The following is a 19,290-nucleotide window of genomic DNA, read 5'->3' as shown; positions in this document are numbered from 1 at the left end:
AAAGACAAAAGCCAGAAACTCAGTTTCAAAGATCAAAAGAACACTCAGCACATGCTGTTCAGAATTGGCCCATTTTGGAGGACACAGAGAGTTCAGATGTCTAGATAGAAAGGGTCATAAACATCAAGGAAGACCATATCTACAGACTTCCTAAGCAAAGTATAGTTAAGCCTCTTTTCTCCCTGTCCTCTGAAATAGGTGCCAGAGAAGCCAAAATATTTATACTCTCTGGGGCGTCAAATGATGCATGTGGTACACCATTCATTTTTTGCATGATTCCCAAAGGAACCATGTCAACAGCACAGTGGTCCAATGGGCTTACATCACTTCAAAATCTATATTGCTGCTGCTGCTGCTCTTCCTCCTCCTTCTCCTCCTCCCCAGATGCTAGTCTTGCCATTTATCTTCCTTACTAATATTCTTCTCATAGTTAGTCCATAGGAATCCAATCTCAATCACAAAATATTATCCAGAACAATGTGAGGGGGTTCTTCAAGTATCTAGTAACTGGTTCATGTTATACCTTTACTGTACGCACACTACAGGCTTTCTGTATAGCTTCAGGGCTTCAGTGTCAGGACAGTGCTTTCATTCTCCAGATTCTCCCACTGTTGATTTCAGCTTGGGTCGGCTACACCGTTTCTTCCATCCCACATACGTGTAAGCTCTCTCTACTTCAGTGACCCTGAAAGTGCTTTTCCTGTAACTGCGCAAATTCTTTCCTTTTTCGAACTTAGGTCTGTCTTTGCTGGTTTAGGTTTGCTCTCTGAGATAATAATATGCTATGCTTACATTGTCCTAACCACACTTAGTAATGCACTTGATTTGCATGCCTGTGTGTATCAGGGTGGGGCTTGCATGCTCTACACAAGTTCCTTACAATAGTGTTACATCCTTATCCAGGGAAAGTGTTTAATGTCTGTTTCTTTACAATTTCATAAACTTTGTATAGATGGAGACGCCCCCCCCCCCCAGCTCATTAGTATTTCTCCAGTACCTGGGACAGTTTCTACAAGTGGGATTAATGTTTGATTTATTCATTTCACAGGATATTTCCCAATGACGACTACGATACACTATAATTTTGAAATTCAGAATAATTCCTTCCATAACCCAGCTCAGTTAATGCAGGTTAAATTTTCCTGCTGGATCAGGAGGGCAGGGGAAAGAAACCAGTGCAAAGTAAAATTTCCCAGATCTGGGTAACAGAGTTATTTGGTCCATTATGTTAAAATATGTCCTAGATTTTCTCATCCCACAGAAGGAATGTGGTTTGTGTAAACTCTTGGCATGCAATTTGACAGAGACCAACAATAAGCAGAGATTTTACTCTCAATTACTACATTAGTTGTCAAAGGAGGATGTTACTTTTATTCTGAATCTTCTTGACACTCTAGAAAGCCGTGGTCACAACTGAAATTTAAAGGAATTACCAACAGGCTAATAGCGCGGAACATTTTTAGAAGAGACAATGCCTTTTTTTCATATAGCTCATTTTGCATCTTCAAATTTCTTTTGTGCTTTCTCAATTTCTACCCCATTTTCACACTTCTGACTCTCTTTTTGTTCTTTACTCTTCTCAAAAGGTTCTCTCCATTAGTAGAAAGAGTTGGTATGACCAACCTGGATCACACTGTTCTAGAATAGCTGTTACAATTCAAGAACTTACAAAGTCTAATGTGACTCAGTGATAAGAGGCATAGAGATGAGCAAGTATGGTTATTTAAGGACAAATCAGAAATTAGGACTATTCGGTATGGAAAGGAACAGCTATCATAAGATATGTCTGGTATACAGATAGAAAAGGTCAGGTTAAATAAATCATTTTCCAATACTACAATGATGTAAAGCCTCTTAAAATCAGAGCTGTGAAAATGAAAGAGGATCTGTTATACAATCCAGCAGAGTTAACGTAAAACACTTGCTATGTCAAGGTATGTTTGTTATTGATTACAAAAGTAATAGAGCAAGCAAAACTTCTAAAAAAATCCATATGTGACAAGAGATTCATGATTTGTTAATGTTGATTAAGTACAAATAGATTAAGCAAATATTTAGATAAGGTCATTTATGATAGAAATGTGTTCAATGATTATAGACTAGATATTAACAGGTTAGACTTAATTTTGAATCAATAAGTCAAGCTACGAATTCAGATAGATAGATACTTGGGATTCAGAGAGTTTTACAGTCTACAGCAATCTTGCTCTGCTTATTATTTTTTTGAGAAAAGAGCCACTCACAATCACTTATGCATTGTTCATGGTTATTTTTGAACGAAAGGGGCAGAATTGAGCAATCAAGGTCATATGGCCTACAAATTCTAAAATATAATTATTTTTTTTTTCAAACAAAACGTAATGACTCCAGTCTAGGACAGATAAAGAGCACTCTTAATCTTTTATGTCCATGCTAAACAGGATGAAAGAAATTCTCTAGATATCACCTCTTGGTAGATGCAGAATGTTGACCAGAGGAGTAATTATGAATAATCTTATGAAGACAATCCCACTTGCTAGACCTCTTATCTTTACAGATTTAGTAGTGAAGTTAACAATGCTTTGTGAAGTTCAGTGTGACAAGCAAGTCAACAAGTTTTCTGGCTAGCTTTGGCTCTTTCCACTTCTGGGATTCCCATCTAAACATAACTATTGTATTATTGAGGAATGAAATTCATACAAAGAAATATCGCAGAATAAGATGGAATTAGAATACAGGACTTCTGGTGTCTAGATCAACACTCCATACTTTCTTACTCTAGAAATGCTTTATCCATAAAGAATTAAAAACCAGCCTTCAGAAATGATGACCTCCTTCAGTTGGTATGAGTTTTTTCACAGTAAAGCTAATTAGCACAGGATTAATTTGTACACATTTTTGATAATCTCAATAGTTACACTGCCTAAATGTTTACATAGGAAAAGGATTTAAGAAACTACTACACTATTGTGTCGTTCTTGTTCCTAATATACACAATGGGGCATGTATTCTCAAAGAATATTCACTCATGGAAGAATTCCCAGAATCTTTGTCAAATATTGTTCAGAGTATAGAGGCCATCATTATAGGACAAGAGGGGACAAGCTACTTTCTAACCCTACCTGGTTCATCCTTCACAGATTGATATCAATTAGAAGGCAGAGAGCTGTGCATTTGAGATTAAAACTACTATAATACCTTTATGCTTTCTGAGACACCAAATCCCTTAGAAAGATTTAAATTTCCTGCCAAGATTGATGGGACAAAAGCCATGACAGTGTCTAGGGGTATAAGTTGGGATTAGAGTATTTGTCTACCACACATAAGGTCTTCTCGGATTTGATCCACTGACACTGGAAAGAAGAAAAAAGAAAAACAATGCATGGTAGCAGTATGAGACTCTTTGGGGATTTAGTCTTTTACTGCCAGCAGTAATAGCCAGTGTTAACCTTCCGTGCTCAGTGTGCGCTTGCTATTTACTGGATGCGTTCACTTGCTGCCTACTTATACTGAGGAAAGATTCTTAGAGAAGCATAACACATGACAACTGAATAACATCTTTGCTACTTGCATAATCAGAGCTATCTATCACATTATGCAATAATGGCACTCCATCAGAGGCCCTTTGCTTCTAAAGGAAGGGAAGTTGAAAAGGATTTAGTCAAGGTAACTTTGCTGAGACAATTTCCATGAACCACTACTGTGACAGGAAGCTGTTTTACGTTTGTACATGCATTTGCTACAGCCTTATGTAGTTTATGTATGTGGTGAGAATGCACAAGTCCATCTTTGAGTTGATGACTACCTAACAGCCAGAGGAATCCAAGTTTCTCTCTCTGTAGTCGTTTGGCCTTCTGGATGGTTTAGTGAGTCACAAACCCTATATCATTCCATCTCTCACAAATGGAAACACTTCTGCTTTGTGGAGTTAGTTTTCAGTTCCCACTGCCCCGGGCTCAGTTTCCATAAGCACAGCCTTGCCTTTGGCCGCTCAGGCCTTTGTCCAGTCTAAGACCAGTCTAACAGGCTCTCCCACTCCAGTGGCCAGCTTTGCTCTCACCAGCCATGAGCTTTTCCCAGCCTTCTCGACTGTGCCTGTTGCCAGAGGTACTGCTGTATTTCTGAGGTTTTTGCATTTACCTTGGCTTTACCAGAGGAAGAACAGGTGCTTCTGCCTTCAATTTTCTGGGAATTATACACTGCCTAACGAGCTCTGATTTGCCTGCTGGAATCAAATGTAGGGCAAATGGAGATGTTATACTGAGGTAATCTTCTAGCCCATCATCTCCCAAGGAGTTTTCCTGCACAGTTATCAGATTTGGACTCTAAAGATTCATAATGTAGCTCTCCAGATAAATATTTAGCAAGAACAATGGCCTTGAAAGTGTGCCATCGGTGGCTCAGCAGACAAAGCACAAACCAACAAACTACCTGCCATAGCACCATTTCAGGGTCTTTCTTCATATGTATAGCAAACAGCTAAAACTATTGGGGCTCTCATGGAGCAGCGGTCAATAACAGAAAAGTAAGATTGGAGATTACAGCACCCTCAAAATTGTTCTGGTATGCAAGTGTAGGCTTGTTCGCTTTTTACAAACCATGAGCCCAAGGTTCCAAAGAAATTTAGAAACATTTCCATACATCACTAACGTGTTCCATAACGTCATCCCTTAAAATTTATTGCTGTTAAAGATAATGCCTGATTCTAGCCAATGGACTCTCTTGCAATTGCACAAAGGAGTCTGTCGTTGACAGCCAGTTCGGAGTCCTTGGAAAAGCCTAAGTCTGTGGTAATCAGAATTAGCAATAAGGGTTCTGACATTGAGGGCTTACTTTATAAAACTTAGCTGGATCCCAAGAAAACATTATCACAACTGTATTTAATAGGGTCAGCTGAGAAGCAACTGCAAGGGCTGATGGGAATTTTCACCTATTCAAACATGCTCCCCCTTATAACTGCTAGGAAACCCTCCCCTCACCTATTTTAGGTAGTTGCCTTGCGGTGTATATGAAAACTCCAGGAGCATTTCTTTCTTGCCCTGTATGGTTTATAGGTTTTTTTTTTTTTTGGGGGGGGGGGAACATTTTTAGGAACATTCAGTTCATAGGAGGAGCACTTTAAAGAGAAATGCAGACAACAACTGTGAGGAAATCTAAGCAAAGAGGACTTTGGAGCATCTGGGGTTGTCACAGTGGGGTGAATAGAAGAAAAAAGAAATTCTTTTTAGACTAGAGAATGTTAATAGCAGAGAGGGGTTAGGATAAAGAGGTAAATTCATCCCTCAGGCTTCATATAAAACCCAAAGCAATTCTTACAGAAGATACGCATACAATCAACTGGTCATTAGTGTTTGACAGCCATGTCCAACTTGGGATGGAGGTCAACAGGAAAGACAGTTTTCTGCCTTTGAATCTTAGACTCTGTCAATTTTCATCTCTTCCAGTCACAGGGACAGCTATTGGCTTCCTTATCTGGGACTTGTGGTGGTTTGCAATGTTTATGAAGTTGTACCTTTAATGAGCATTGGAACTCTAAGGAAATAGTGGGCTCTCAGAAACCATGACAGTTTTGCTCTTGGGTATCTTAAAATGTCGTGGTGCCAGCCAAGAAGCATATGATTGACATAAAGTCATAGATAAAGATAATGAGACTGTGCTACAAATGCAAACAACATTTTAAGATTTCCCTTCAGGGCAGAGTTTGCCTTCTCTAATCCTTCTTCCATATATTAGCAAGTAGGTAATCCCAATGACTGATTTTTCAACTCTCCCCAGCATTCTGCATCTATGATCCACGTGGTCCTTTTCTACTATGGTATTTCTATGTGATGGCCCAATGCTCACAATGACAGGGACATCTACCACTAGCCCTCTGAAAATGGATTCATGTACCAGTTTCAAAACCAAAAGGGAATATAAATAATAATAATTTGAAGTCTCTGAATATGATTGAGTCTTAGCAGGTTTAGATCCCAGGACTCAGCAAACCTACTGGAATTTCTGTAAACCTATTGTTGATAGCTCATGGCCACCAAGGCAGAAGTGGGCTTCCCATTTCATTTCATTGCTTCCACTGTACTTCTTTGAAAATACTTCAGTTGATCCTCAAATAACCACACTAAATAATATATTTACGTTTAGAAGGGGAATTTCAGCACCGTGATGAGTTAGTACTGGTAGTAGTATCAACCATGGGCTTTGGCTTCATGGAGTTATAATATCTTGGAAGTGGGATGACTTAAAAGAGGATTTGACTCATATTCTCATACAGGAACTTTTGAAATTTTTGCAAAGGTTGGAGAATAAGAATTAAAGACAATTTTCATGCATTTTTTTTTGCCCCATTAGTTTAAGCCAGGAGCAAAACTAAATATTTAAAAGTCACAGATAAGAACACTGGTATGATGTCTACGAAGTCATCTGAAAGGTCAAATCAGAAGTTAGTAAAAGAGACACCAGACATATCCAGTCAAATGCTGAGCAAGACGATGGAATTAATTCTGTGAGCCTCTGATAGCTGTCATGTTGCTCTGATCCCTGAATGACTTGGAGATACCCGAGGGCATAGCTACACTTGATATACAAAGTGTTCCAATAAAGAAAGAACTTCATGACTTTAAGTTGAAATTTTTTGAAAATTAAGGCTTTTGTAGTATTTTGGAGAATATTCAAATATTTGAAATGGCTTTTAACATTTAATTAATTGATTCTGCCAGGGAAACCTTCAAAACTTAATGAAAAACATACTTTCCTTTTTCTTTTGCAGTTTTGAATCTGGGAGTTAATTAAATTAGGAGAAATATGCGATATGTGTTAGATGACATTTTAATAACACTTTTATTGAAAAATCAAACAAATAGATGAATGATTTGATTAACATTCACACTCCCAGTAATGCCTATCAGTCTCTATTAAAAATTACCCTATGGCGGTTGCAGCAGAAGAAAAGATTGTTATCACTTTTTTATTGAAATATTTATCGAGTTTAAACTTATAGCATCATGAGCCATGACAGTTACTACCTTACAGTCACTGCTGAAGAGTTTATTATGTAGACTAAAGAGATCTTAATTGATTTTTTTTTTTTTTTTGTATAACCCCCAGTTCTACAAATCCTTTCTTATTATCATCACCAGGAGGAGGGAAAGGACTGCTGTTTTCATGCCGTTTATTGGAACGTCAGGTCCCCTGAGAGAAAAATTCACCAGCAGCAAATGTAGAGGGGAAGGTTAAGAACACAGAGGGGAACCATCATGGTCCTTGGGCTTGCTTTATGTCTCCTAATGAAACTCTGGAGGAAAACCTCCACTATTTTAAAAACAAATATTGTGATGACCACAAAATTAATGAGTTGTTGTTGTTGTTGTTGTTGTTGTTGTTGTTGTCGTTTAAGTTTCATGAGCCCTAGGGAGTAACTCGAACACTTGGCATGGCTCATAGGTAATTTTTGTCTTTTCAGACCAAGGAAACTTGCGGAGGTGGAAGGTGGGCACAACACAGGAGCTATGAGGGATGGGAAGGAGGAGCTTGAGGACAAGAAGACTATGTAGCAAGAGGCCCTTAGTGTTGGCAACTGTGTCCAGACCTAGGTGAAGGCACATGCTTCTGTCTGGGTGGATGGTAGGTGTGTTAGATTGGAGTTGTCTTGGAGAGGAGCTGTCCTGTCCAATCTCTTCAAGCCCTGCCAGGTGAAGTACATCCTGAAGGAAGAAGCCATGCTTTGGTGACAGCTTCCCTTGCAAAGGAAAGAATGAAGGAGAACCAAGGGCAAGAGGCACAGCACAGTGGCTGAGACCCAGAGCTTTATAACCAGGTCCAGTGCAAAGCCTAGCTTTGTTACTTGGCAGCCATGGGATCTTGGGCAAATGACTAAATGTCTTTTACTATGTCTCATGTCCTCATCTGTAAAACCACATCAAGAATACCCAATTATCATAAGGATGAATGAGATGATTGAATTAATTAAAACATGGCATGCAAAGAACATTCAGATAGAAAGGGCTCCTTAAGTACTTGCCATCTCAATGTTAGCATGTATATGGAGACACTGACCAACTGCATAGTTGAGGAGTTGGTAAATACAACCACTGTCAAAATCCTCAGAAAAAACAAGCTAGCTGTCTGAATGTGACCACTCCAGCACATACCAGAAACACCGTAATCAAAACCACAAACCCTATGAGATTGGTCTTGACACAGGATGGAATTTTGACAGTCAGAAGGTAACAAGCCGCAACCAGAAACTTCTCCTTGGATGGAATTTAGTTCCTTGTGGTTGAAGAGGAGAAGCCCCACATTGCTAGTGTTGCTAAGTCGTCCTATGTGCCACTGGATCTAGTTCAATGGTCCTAGTTGGGCTAGGGTGGGAACAGTTATATGAGACAAGGTTAGGTTTGTTAGCACAGCCTGGATATTTTGAAGTTATGCTGTTCAGACTTCCGAAACTGTACACTCCATCTGACACCCTCTTCTCTACCACCACCTATTCTCTGGGTGGCTTGTATATCAACAGCCCATGGTCCCTTTGTGTCTGGTTCACAGTCCATCACCACAGTGATGTTAAAACTATATTTTAAATCCCATTCTCCCCCTGCCTGGAAATCTCCCAGTGATCCCTTCAGAGCAATTAATAGTAATCCCAAGTCTGTCCCATGATCCCAGACACTGTTACTCTTTCCACACCTGTCTCAGCCCCATGGAGTCCACTCACGTTAGCCTCTTTCTTTTGCTCATACAAGCCATACGCTTGATATTCCCTCTTCCTGGAACCATCTTTCTCTCAGAATTTTATGTAGTTTTCTTTTTGGCCTTGGTCTGATAATTAGAATACATATCCCAAGAGAGGGCAACTCATTCATGCAGCCTGTTTCAAGTGAAACTCCTAATCCTCTAGTGCCTGTACTTTGTCTTCTTTTTCTTCTTAGCATTACCTTCTTTTGCGATTTTTTTAAAAATGTGGATCTATATTATTTTATCACTGGAGTATAAATTCCCCCCACCCCCAATTACCATTATTCCATCTCTAGCTCTAACCATGGGCCTGCAGAACCTGTCCAAATGGAAAGTGAGTGAGAAAAAAACTGTCAGATGTTTCCACTGCTTTGTAAGCAACAGAGCTCTGTCCATCTCCCTCCCTGAAGCCTCTTTAGCAGCGTCTGTGTTTTCTACTAATCTTGCAAGGTCAGAGCATCAGGGGAGATGAGGACAACTCATCATTCTTATCTTTGCACTCTCCTGTCAAGTCCAGTCTGAAGCCATGGATCCCTATTTACATTAACACAACTTCTTGAGAAGGGTTGGAGTCTCAGACTCAGCTAGAGTGTGGATAATTGGTCTTAGGATTACTCTCTGCATCCCAAAGTCTTGGATATAGAGGGTGATTTGAAATTGACTATTTCCAAATGAATTCTCATATTTTTTTTCCTGCCTAGACTGTTACAGGAAGTCTCTGAAAATCCAGTGATTTTTTTTTTTCCCCCTCCCAGGTCTGAAACATCATTATACAACCTAGTTAGTTCTTGGCCAAATTAACTTGGTAAAACCTGTCCATGACAGTCTTTGGAAACTCTCACTGTTATTGTACTTTTAATAAGGGTGTGAGTATGCTAAGAATGGAACTAATTGACCTGATAATGACATGAAAGCAACTAAAGATCAACTCAGCAATTGAGAAAATTCAATACCTGGGTAGCAGGCAAGCTCAACCTTTATATAGCCATCTCATAATTATTAACCTACTGGCAATCTGGCTTTCAAATTATATATAAGAACTTTTCATCACAAGGTCATTTGGGGTGACTCTGAGGTAGGAGTCTGCTTAAAAAGGGAGAAAACTTAATATTATGCTGAAAAATCACACCCCGAAAACCTAAAACAAAAAATATTCACACAAGTTTAAAAGTAGAATAATGAAATCGCCACAGGAAAGGGTGGTTTGGACTTCTCAGTCATGTGACTTAAAACAAGCAATAAAAGACACAGATACAAGCAATTAAGATTTGGGTGATGGCTGAGAAGCAATTCTCAGGAATGCATGTCATCCTCACATGGAGAACTATAAATAAACACAGACTCTCAGGCCCCATTCCCAGAATCCTACTCAGTGGGCCTACGAGTAACTTTTAAGGCTCCCAAGGTGATCTTCCTGTGCAATCAGTATGGAGAACCACTGGGTTAGAGCTTGCTTTTTGCCATGGCTAAAGCTTTTGGCAATTGTTCTTACGTAGTAATGGATTTGGAGAAAGAGAAAAAAAAGAGAAGCATTTGAGGCTGATGTGAACTGACCTGCCTCCTTGCCTTAAAGAATCTGTTTTAAAGAGTCCACCATCCTTCTTGTGACAGGCTGGCCTTTTTCTAACATCCTTTAGAAGAAACGCCAGTCTCACCATTGGCAAAGGACTAACTCATAAAAGGTCCTCTCTCTCTCTCTCTCTCTCTCTCTCTCTCTCTCTCTCTCTCTCTCTTTTAAGGGCAGCTTGAAGAACAAACAAACAGCCTGCGGAATGAGAGAGAAACTTTGCCAAGAGAACTAATATCCATAATTTAAACGTCCTGCAAAATTGAACACTATACACACATAAAATAAAGAACTCCCCATGACCCGCCAGCCAGCAAGGAGGCTAAGAACATTAACAGACCATTCTCAAAAGAAGAAACACAAACGTCTAATTCTTATTTTTTAAAAAGTGTTCGATACCATTAGCCAACTAGAGAAATGCAGACTAAAACTAATTTGTGTTGGGAATGGTGGAACATGTCTTTCTTTAATCTCAGTATTCAGGAGGCAGGGCCACGAAGGTCTCTGTGAGTTCAAGGCCAGCCAGGGCGACATAGTCAGACCCTGTCTCGAACAAACAAAACTACTTTTAGATAACATCTCATTATCTACCTTACGTGAGAATGTCTGTCATCAAGAAGTTTAACAATAAATACTGTGTGTGGGGCGGAGGGGGGATAAAGAACTTGATTTATCTCTGGTGGGTGTACAAATCGATTTGAAGATTTCTCAAAAATTACAAATATAACTATCATGTGACCTAGCTATATACCACCCCTGGGCATATACACAAAGGTTTCCACAGTCTTCACAGAGAGAATAGCATATCCATATTTGTTAATGCTCTACTCACAAGAGCAAGGAAGTAAAACCAACCTAGGTGAAAGTTAGTAGATACATAAAGAGAATGTTCTGCATGTACACATATTTTATTCAGCTGAAAATAAAAGTGAAATCATGAAATTCGTGAGAAACAGGCTAGATCTGGAAAAGTGTAGGTGAAACAAGAAAAACCAAACTCAAAAGGGGGAAAAATAATCCACACATTCTCATTCTCGTGTTGATCTTACTCTGTAATGTATTCATCTGTCTGTCTGTCCATCTTAGGCTTTATGTATAGGTATAAATAGCATAAAGCCTAAGAGACTAGGAAGAAGACCAAGAGAAGATCCCAAGAGGTGCTGAGGATGAGTTGGAGGAAGAGCAATAGGACACACAGGAAATGAATGTAGATCACAGATTGGGGGGAAGGTTCCAAAGGGTAGAAAGTAGGGGAGAAGGAGTTGGGAGGTATGTGGGGGAGGAGACTATTCACAGTTTATTTGAACATGCCATAATCATATATAATATACTGAATGAAAATTTTAAAAATGAAATAAAATAAAAATTGGGGTTGAGGCAATGGCTCAGTGGATAAGACCATTTGCTGCTCTTGCAGAGGACGTAGATTCAGTTCCTAGCATCCATGTGGCAGCTTATAATTCCAGGGAATCCTAAGCCTTCTTCAAACCTCTTTGGGCACCAGGCAGGCACGTGGTACATGTATACACATTCAGCACTCATAAACACAAAATGAAATAAATTAATCTAAAAATATAAGAATAAATAAAATAAAAGTGAAAGGTACAGCTATAGGATATGGGCTCTTTATTTCTCTCCCTCTCCTGTTTCTCTCTCTTTCTTTCATTTCTCTCTCTTCCTCTCTTTCTTGTATATGAAGGGGTTAATATCCTTTCCAGGAACAACAAGAGAAATCAGCAAGTTTGTGAAACACTGGAGTCAGTAAGAATACAGCCAGAGTCCTCAATTCCAACAGCAAGAGCTTTGAATTATAAGTAGGCATGACCAAGTATCACTTGAGTAATGACTGGAACCTTGTCAGGCTGCCTTCTGGCCGCTAATAACCATAGTATCCCAGTGCTGCCAGCTTAAGGAGGTTTGTAATCTTTACCTACTGATGTGTTGCTAACACAAATCCATTCATGTAAAAAATGACACTGTTAGAAACAAAGGCTTCTGTCACTAACAGGAGGCTAGGCACTCTCACTTTGGAAACCTAATACAATATGGAGAATTCAGAAGCTAGTTCTCTGTCACCTCCATCCCAGCCAACACTATGGCCCAGGGCAAGTCATTAACATCCATTTCCCCGTTTGTAAAAACTGAAATGAAAAGAGCTACAGATTATTATAGAAAAACCGCCTTGGATATTAGTGGGCATGGCAATAAAGACCTGTGCACATCCTGGTGAATGAAAACAAGTAGGAGCTACCAATTGCCCACACTTCACTGGGATGGACTCTGAGGCACACACCCAAAGCACACAAGGCATAGAAAGGGCCAGTCAAAATGAGGCTTTAGATGCATTATCCAAGAAGACAGGATGACAGCTGCTAACTGTTTGGAAGTCTATGTATAAATGCATGGGTATTTCTATGAAGCAAAGACTGCATTCCTTATTTGTCCACTGTATGCCTTTGGAAGAATTTCCTTTATTTTGTACAGTGGTGGTATTCAAATTCTGACTTCACATTAGAACACTTCAGGGAATTAAAAGCAAAATAAACCAACACTGAGAGCTGATAGCTAGATTCCAATCCTGGATTGAAAAAGAGAAGGCTGTAAAGACAGGGCTGAGGCGTTACCAGTTTTTAAGCTTTCCGGGCGATTCTAGGATCACGTTCTGCCTTATGTGTCTTTGAATTAGACCTGATGCTTTTATCACATCAGTAAACATCCCATGCTTGCTTCCATTGCCCCACATTTTCATGTATTTCCTTCTGTGATGTCTAATCTCATCCTCAACATACAACTTCCATCAGGAATGAACTATAGAATATGTATGTATCCTATCCTTCAAAATCCCTGAAGTCTAATTGCTTATGCCATGCATTAATAACCAGGGAATATGCTCTTACACTACTACTGTCCAATTATGCTCATGTTACACTTTCCATACTAAAGAATATATCCCATATGTATGTGTTAGTAATATATAAAATAGTAGTATATATTATGTAATATATATTACAGTAATATATCATATATAATATATATGTGTGTATGTGTGTGTTATAGATGTTGATTCACTGAAATTTACTGAAGTTTTTTCAACTCAAACCAGTTTCTAAACTTAACCCCCCCCAGATTTAGAATTCCAGTGGAAAAGAACATTTGTGAGCCAATGATATTATTTACATGCCCGAACGAGCATTTTATATTTTGTTCAGCTCTATCTACATAACGCAAATATTTCCTTGCTGGTAAGTGTCTATAAGTGTCTGTAAGTATTACAGAATCTAGAAGAGCTCAGTCCATCAGTGATATAACCAGGATGGAGTTTTATAGCATATTTCTCCATTATCATCTTTGGCGCCATTATTATGTCAAGTCTAAACTTATTCTGGCATTTTTGGAAGAAAGAAAGCGAGCATAATACACTAGCCAGCAAACGAGACCATCTTAGACTCTGGATGCTTAATCTCCCAAGGCAGAGGCCACCTCCCATTCTAGCATCTCACTATCCCTCCCTTTGCAGTAAACAGAACTGCAGGAACAAATTTTATCTTTCTTTCGGTGACATGCCCAAGTGTCATTTTAGCCAGGGAACAAAGAAACCAAAGCAGATTTCTGTGACACTCCTGGAGCCGGTCTTCTAGAGATCCAGGCTGCCTCTTGTTCCAGCCGCTTTAATCAAGAGAAACAGTAAGAGAAACACACTGGAGATGACCCAAGCAAGAACATATACGTGAAATTCTAGTGATCGTGTCCTAGGCTTTCCAAAATGCTACAAGATTCACATTACTTTAGGAAGCAATTTAAAGATAAAGCTATAAATCCAGTTTTTAAATTATTATTATTTTTTAATGTTCCTTTGGTTATTGGACTTTGTGGAAGAGGTTCTTGAGATTTCCCTATACAAGGGACTGTACCCTGGTAACAAATGCAGTCACAGAGTTAATTTCATCAAATCCCAAACCAATAGGAAGGGACTGGCTTTAACTGTACCACCTGCATACTCTGAGCATTAGGGAGGGGACAGGGATTTTTTTTTTTTTTTACAAGTAACTGAATTTGAGAAAGACATGAGAGGAATGTTAGCCAAACCTAGAGAAATAAAGATATGTCCAGGAGAAAGTAGAAGGAGAATATTCTTATTATATCTTGATCAAGTATGAGTCTTAAGTAGTGCTGTGTCAAGCAAATGTAAGTCACCAGGTAATGTGATTTAAAATTGCTATTAAGCCACATTAAAACAAATTAAAAGCTAGTAGGCAAATTTAATTAATTTTACACCTAAACCAGTTTATATAAAGTTTATGATTTTAATACACAAACTAAGATTAGGAACAAATTTGCTTTGTGTGTGTGTGTGTGTGTGTGTGTGTGTGTGTGTGTGTGTGTATGGGGCGCTACGTGTTTGGAATTTAGAGCGTTTGTTACAAGTCAATCACCTTTCTCTAAGGATTAGCCTCATTTCAAGTCCTCAAGAACCTCATGCAATTCTGAAATCTCTGTGTTTTCTTTATAGACTTTATCAATGTCTGGAGTGACTTTTAAGACAGATTTATTTATTGTCATCATTATTTATGTACATGTACTATGTATGCTTATGGGCCCGTGAGCCACAACATTTACTTTTCGGATAGAAGGCAATTTTGTAGACTTGGTTCTTTCCTTCGACATTTGATGGGTTCCATTGATTGCACTTGGGTCTCCTGGCTTTCATGACAGATGTCTTTACCCACGGGGCTGTCTCACCAGACCCTGAATGATCTCTCTGTGTTTCTTCACCTACCTGTTAACTACCTCTGCTCCTTACATAGAAGCTCCGCAAATGCTAGATTTCTGCTTTTTCTTCCCTTGTGTAACCACACACACAGTAGAGCACAGCAGAATGAATGAATGAATGAATGAATGAATGAATGAATGAATGAATAATGAATGAATCCTTAACCCTGGAAGCAAATGTAAATAGTGTCTTAACACAAAAACTAGTAGAAAATTAAAATCCCAGAGTTCTTTGAACTTGAACGAACTGCCTAGGAAGTGAATGACAGCCAGCCAGTCCCTGCCTTATCTACTCCTACTGAAACTCACCTATCTGGAATTTACCAGCTGAGCTTGGGAAGAGTCAGGAAAAATGGTATCCACAAGTGGTTTGTTAATATGTACCACAAGAATAGTATCTGTTCACATCACTTAAAACCGTCCACCCCATGTGGTTGTCCCTGCCCTTGAAAACAAATCCAAGTCCAGTTGGCATGATGTAATGTTCTGATATTGGGAAGGTTGGCAGCACTGGATAATGGGAAATGAAACGGATGTCAAAGTCAGACAGACCAGGGCTCCTACCAAACTGTGGGCTAGGTAAATTAAGCAAATGCTTGCAGTCTTCACTTTCCTCGTCTGGTCTGTACAACTTAACATGATAACTCATACCTTCAGTGTTCCTGTGAGCATCATCTGAGGCTCTGTATGGAAGGATTAATACGCTCTGCTGTATTCAAAGGTTCAGTGGTGGGTATCAACATTACAATCTCTGCATGTAAGTACTCCAAAAGAACACGCAGGTCATCAATCTTTCCTACTCTGTGCACATGCAATTTCCTCTTTTTTTTTTTTTTTAAGGTTTGATATTTTCCTCTACTTGAACCTGAGAGACCAGTGAGGTGGAGGAGACTCTAAGTCGAGTTGAAAGCTTACTGTGTACCAAGCAATGAAACATAGCAAAAGAGCCATTTATTTCGACAGAGACAATTTGTAGTATGTTCGGAGATAGGTCTGGGGGACTTGTCTGGTTTCATACTCGATTGCTTAAAGCTATAGGCAAAGATGGCTATTTTGTATTCAAAAATCATAGGCCAAAAAGGTCTGGAAAGGAAGGCTGAGAATCCATGCCGAACTGAAAAGTGCTTTGTTTGTTGCCAATACACAGAGTTTTGCTTGCCATACCAAAGCTCAGAGAGTAAACTTGACCCTGCATTCTGAATCCCTCTCTCTCATCTTGGAGACTAATGAGCTGGTGTCACTCAGTCTCCTGGTAATAAAAGCCCCATAGGATAGACAGTGAGCTGCTCCAAAGACCATGAGACCAGTGGCCACAGTGTTGCAAACGTCACATTAACATTAATTAATGAGAACAGTTGATCCCTGAACCTGGGTATCTATTCAGCCACCACGCGCAGAAGCAGAATTATTCCCCATCTTGCAGCCAGGAAAAGAGAGTCTCAAAGAGCTCCAATGACTCGCTGAATTGTAGCTACAAATCGAAGCACAGCCTGGAGGGCCCCAGTGCCTCCTGCTTTCTGCTGTACATCTCCTGAGCTGTTGGCAGAAGACTCCAGTTACTGGAAGGTGTGAGATGCTGTAGACCAGTGGTTCTCCAACCTTACTAATGCTCTAGACCTTGGTTCTAGGCTTAATGCTCTATACAAAGTACACATACCCGAAGTATCTAGCCACACTCTGGGGAGCAAACCAAGCTTTAGTCTCCAGCCAAGCCTTGGCCCTGTTCTCTGACTCCCAGCCAGTTGCCCTGAAGGACATTGGTTTCTGTGGACACTGACCACCCACCCCCGCCCCCATAGATTGCTTTCCAGAGCTGTTTGTGGACAGAAACCTCCAGGGTAGTGGTTATTACCCTGTGGGTTTCGACCTTGTTGGGGGGGGGCGGGGAAAACACAGATATTTGTGTTAAGATACATAACAGTAGCAGAATTACAGTTATGAAGTAGCGATGAAAATGATGTTATAGCGGGGGGGGGGTCACCACAACATGGGGAACTGTATTAAAGGGTCATAGCATTGGGAAGGCTGAGAACCACTGCTCTATGGTCCGCCGCCATTAAGAGTTGAGAGAAGAGGTCCCCTAGAAGCGCAGAGACCCCTCTGAGAAGGCGAGCAGCGCGGTTGCTTCAGACCTTCCCAGTCTACTCCCACATCCAGCACAGCCGCCAGCAAAAACTTGGTGGGATATGTCCTGATGCAGCATCCTCAAAGACAAGGGGGTTTTCAGGGATGGCCAACAAAGAGTGTCCTTATAAAATCCTTCATCTGTTCCTTAAGTACAGTTTCTACCCTGGGGAAACGAGTCACAATCGATTCTCAAAAGGACCCCTACTTTGAAAAAAAAAAAAACCACTGAAACAAACAAACAAACAAAAAAACCCCCAAATATTCCGGTTTCTGCTCTACTCAGCACCTCTGTTCCATTCAGCACTTGTAGCAAGAATGATCAGTTTCCCTAAATGTACACACAGTAAACTGAGGCCAGGAGAAGGTGAACTCCCACGATTGTAGTGCCACGGGAGGCAGAGCTAGGATTGGTCAAGACACTCCGGTGGGAAATCTTTCCCAGCCAATTCCATGAATGAAGATTAAAGGACGCTCCCACCCCGTGACATTAATAACAGGTTGCAAGCATTTTCAAGTTCGATCACAGAAAACCCCAAGTTGCTTGTTATTAAGGAAACGTGGGTTGCTTCCCTACCATACAGGTAGAGGTCACTAACAGGATATTTTTCTACACAACTGCAGCCCTTGCCTCCCCCTGCCTCAGCAATCAGAGCTCTGGGTTCCGGGAGGCTATCCTCTGCTCCCTGATCCCGTGATCTTTGCTCCAGCAGTGTCCTTGCTTCTACCCCTAGGGCTTGAATTCCTAGCGCACAGCCCAGACACCATTTAGCTGCCTTAGGGAGTGGGGGTGGGAGCTCAGGTGACTGTCTCTTCACCTGGCACTCAGCTGTGCAGCCGGCAGGAGACTGCCCAAGTTAACTGCCACCGAAGTCTCCTGCCCGAGCCTGTTCAGCCTTCCCGCTATCTCCCCAGCTTTTCATTTCGACACGAACCACCTGCAACCCCACCATCACGCCACCGAAACTCGTTCGCAAGGGCGCGCTTGCAGGGTATATTTTAAAACACGCCGAGAGCAGTTGTAAAAGCTGGGGTGGGTGGCCAAGCCCCTTGGCATATATTTAGCTTTTCTCGAAAGGGACATCAAGGTTTGGCTTCAGGCACGCTCACAGTACGGGATGGGATTTCCTCGCGCCCGCGGGCTCTGACTGCTAGCTGGCATTTCCCTAAGCTGTCCGCGCCTGCAGCCAACTGTTCCGCTCCCACTAGCGGCCTCGAACCCGCGGCCCTGGAGAGCACCCGCCCGCACCACCCCTGGCCACGCGCAGCCTTGTCTGCCCTGGGTACTCACTTCTGCTGGAGAGAAAAGTCTGCCATACCAGGGGTTGAGCACTTCCTGCAAAGGACGCGAGCTTTATCAGTGACAGGTAAAGCTGTTTCCTGAGCCCCGTGTAAAATCCAGAACGCAGGAGAGGAGCGAGTGAGACAGAGCAGGAAGGCGGGGAAAGCCCAGCCCAGAAGACCCGGCGTCTGGGGATTTTAGCCTCTGCTCTGCAGTCGCCAGCCGCGTGTCTATGAGAAGCTCAACTCGGTGCACTTGTTCACTCTTTCTTCACTAGAGGAGGAGTCAGTGTTGCAACATGCATGTTCCTTGCTGGAGGCAAAACAGTGATTTTTCTCCAGCGTGCAAAAGGTCCAGAGCCTGCCAGTTTTACAAGGTGACGGAGATAGTTGGGGGATTCAGAATGCAGTGAAAAGGTGGACAAGGAAATGTATGATTTCTCCCGGATCCGTTTCGCATGATCAGGGAACCTTCTTCCATCAAGACTGTACCAGTCAAGAGACAAAACAATACTAGAAATGCCCTTTAAGTCCTGTGACCTCAAAGATGGTATTTCTCCCAGTAGCCAAGATGAGATTCAGTGTCAAATTTCTTTCCTTACTTCCCAGCGAGCAGCACCTAGCAGCCAGCAGCTTGACAACACTTGAGGGGGCTCCAGGGATTTGAATCACACCTTCCCTGGGAAGGAGGAGGAGTCAGAGGAAAGTGGTCGAGAAAGAATAAGCAGGGACCCTTAAAGGACGCCTTGCTTTCTTTTTTGTTTTTTAACATAGCAGAACTTCCAGGGCTCTATGCTCAGCCACATCAAAATAGTACAGATACACCAACATCCTCAGTA

General features: G+C 41.0%; 1 protein-coding gene across 1 annotated transcript in view; it reads right to left on the bottom strand.

Annotated features, from left to right (window-relative positions):
* Prlr (prolactin receptor) overlaps window positions 1-19,087 on the bottom strand; it is a 176,683-nt gene extending 157,596 nt beyond the window's left edge. The window contains exon 1 of the mRNA XM_021208501.2: window positions 18,462-19,087. The gene's annotated coding sequence lies outside the window, so the exon portion shown is untranslated. The remainder of the gene's footprint in view (window positions 1-18,461) is intronic.
* Between the last annotated feature and the right edge of the window lie 203 nt (window positions 19,088-19,290).

This window comes from Mus pahari, chromosome 11 (assembly GCF_900095145.1).
Source record: "Mus pahari chromosome 11, PAHARI_EIJ_v1.1, whole genome shotgun sequence".
Taxonomy (NCBI): domain Eukaryota; kingdom Metazoa; phylum Chordata; class Mammalia; order Rodentia; family Muridae; genus Mus; species Mus pahari.
The sequence above is the reverse complement of the archived record's forward strand: the minus strand, read 5'-3'. Positions and strand labels throughout refer to the sequence as shown.